This window comes from Apis dorsata, unplaced genomic scaffold, assembly GCF_000469605.1.
Source record: "Apis dorsata unplaced genomic scaffold, Apis dorsata 1.3 scaffold_93, whole genome shotgun sequence".
Classification (NCBI taxonomy): Eukaryota; Metazoa; Arthropoda; class Insecta; order Hymenoptera; family Apidae; genus Apis; species Apis dorsata.
In genome coordinates, this window is record NW_006263391.1 from 300,719 (window position 1) to 303,926 (window position 3,208).

Here is a 3,208-nt window from a genome sequence, read left to right on the forward strand (position 1 = left end):
TACGACGGTTTCTGGACGGAATAATTAACGCTTTCTCGAGAAGGCCGTGTAAAAACGTAAGTACAGTAGCAGGAGAGGGGGGAGGCGCTCGAGGCGAACGCAGCGCCTAACCTCTTTACCTCCTTTCGCCTATTCCTTCCACAGCCAACTTCGAACCAGCGAGGCAAAAAACTCGTTACATTTTTTCAAACATCACAAAGAATTTTTTCGCATAGAATCGATCCAATAATTTCCATTCTTCCTCTTCCTCTATCCAAATGTTCGTCCCACTGGGATGAGGAGGGAGGAGAGGGTCGTTGGAAAGCAATTAGCCCCAGAGAAACATTTCTGGGTCGCGTTTCTTCAGGGCCGAGCGTTTGTCCGAACAATGAACCGTTTTCCTTGTATGCAAACTGTCCTCCAGAAGGGTGTCGAATCGGTAATTGTCGAGGTCACGGATGCCGTTTAACCCGACCTTAACCCAGTCACCTCCTTCTTTCCAAGCGACGGCGGTGGTAATCAGCCAAAGGACCTCTCCTCTCCCTTCGCGAAGGGAGCTTTCCCTCCGAGTTTCCCTTTCCCTCTCCCCCAACTCAGCTGAAATCGAAGAGAACTCCAAGACTTTCGTCCTTCGAGGAATTTTTCGAATCCTTCATTTTTTGGAAAGAAAAAAAAAATGTCGAATCGGAAGTCGTTCGATCTTGCTCGTCCAAATTGACCGGCGAAAGAAGGAGAGAGAGAGAGAGAGAGAGAGAGAAACCACCGCCCATCCTAAAAAGCGTTGATTGAGCGTCTTTCGCCGGCCGACAGGCGACGAGCGCCGACTTCTCCTGTCCAGAATCGACGCGAGCNCTAAAAAGGACAAACAAAGAGAAAAGTGTTATTTGAGAATACATATTTCGAGAATATGGTAAATCGAGTGAAAGTTCGAGGACGAAAGTTTTCGACGAAAGATGGCAGGCTGTTCGAGAGAAAAATATAGGAGGGAGAAGAGTGTGTAATTATCGACATCTAGTGACCCGCGAGCAATTTACGGCTGACACGGGTAATTTGCGGGGTGTTGCGGCCGAGGACGAGGTGAAAAAAGGCACGTTTATAGCGGGTTTACGGACAGTCGGCCTCCTCCTCGGATCGGGGAAGAATTGCCGTAAGTGAGTCGTAAAAGTGATTCATCACCTTTCGCGGCTTCGCGGAGTCGTTAGCGGCCATCCTCCCCTCCCCCTCGTGACATCCTTCCCCCAAGCCCGGAAGCTCTCCAAAACGTCGTGGAAAGACGCAAGATGTTCATCAGTTCGATATTTTCACAATTGAAAATTTCATTTATGTATGTGTTTTTTCGTGTGTTTTTTTTTATTTTATTTTGAAGATTCTACGCGAGTATGCTAATATTAGAAAGGTATTGGCGATGTAAAAGCGTAGAAATTGTCCAATCTCGATTATTGAAAATGGTAATTTCGTTTATCATTAGATAAATTTTTCATTTTCGAACGTCGTGTGATTCTTTTTGTTATTTTATTTTGAAGATTCTAAGCGAATATCATCGTAATCCTAATATTGGCGATGTAGAAATTGTCCAATTTCGATTATTGAAAATGGTAATTTCATTTATGTAGATAAATTTTTCATTTTCGTATGATTTTATTTTGAAGATTTTACGCTAGTATCCTCGTAATGTCAATATTAGAAAGGTATTGGCGATGTAAAAGCGTAGAATTGTTCAATCTCGATTATTGAAAATGGTAATTTCATTTACGTAGATAGATTTTTCATTTTCGTATGATTCTTTTTTTTTTATTTTGAAGATTCTACGTAAGTATTCTCGCAATATTAATATTGACAATGTAAAAGCGTAGAAATTGTCCAATCTCGATTATTGAAAATGGTAATTTCATTTACGTAGATAGATTTTTCATTTTCGTATGATTTTTTTTTATTTTATTTTGAAGATTTTACGCTTAGTATCCTCGCAATCCTAATATTGGCGATGTAAAAGCGTAGAAATTGTCCAATCTCGATTATTGAAAATGGTAATTTCATTTACGTAGATAGATTTTTCATTTTCGTATGACGTTTTTTTATTTTATTTTGAAGATTCTATGCTTAGTATCCTCGCAATGCCAATATTAGAAAGGTATTGGCGATGTAAAAGCATAGAATTATCCAATTTTGATTATTGAAAATGGTAATTTCATTGATATAAATAGATTTTTCATTTTCATATGATTTTATTTTGAAAATTCTTCGCGAGTATCCTCGCAATCCTAATATTGGCGATGTAGAAATTGTCCAATCTCGATTATTGAAAATGGTAATTTCATTTACGTAGATAGATTTTTCATTTTCATATGTTTTTATTTTGAAAATTCTTCGCGAGTATCCTCGCAATCCTAATATTGGCGATGTAGAAATTGTCCAATCTCGATTATTGAAAATGGTAATTTCATTTACGTAGATAGATTTTTCATTTTCGTATGATTTTTTTTAATTTTATTTTGAAGATTCCTCGCAGTGCCAATATTAGAAAGGTATTGGCAATGTAAAAGCGTAGAATTGTCCAATTTCGATTATTGAAAATGGTAATTTTATTTATATAGATAAATTTTTCATTTTCGTATGATTTTTTTTTTATTTTATTTTAAAGATTCTACGTAAGTATTCTCGCAATATTGGCGATGTATATTCTCCTAATATTGGCGATGTAAAAGCGTAGAATTGTCCAATCTCGATTATTAAAAATGGTAATTTCATTTACGTTTTCATTTTCGAACGTCACATTTTCAATTTTTTCTTTTTCTTTTTTTTTTTTTTTGAAGATTTCTTGATATAACTTTGGAGAAAGAAGTATAGATACGTCATGACGCTAGTATCCTCGCAACGCTAATATTAGAAATATACTGGCGATGCAAAGGCGTACAAATTATGTCCAATCTCGATTATCCTTACCTTAACGAATTTATCGTTACAATTAATCTTATAACGGAAACTTTGTAAGATGAATTGATACACGCTTGAAAGATCTACATATTTCACGTTTACACATTGAAGAGAACTTTGCAAGATCCACTCGCAGGAAACTCTCGATTAAACCGAGTGAAGCCGTGCAGCCAGACATTGCACAAATGTCACACATTCCGCGTTGCATCACGGAGGGAAACGAATCCTTGCGTAACCTGGCACAGGATTGGATAGATTCTTCTTCTTCTTCTTCTTCTTCCTCCAGCCGAAGCCA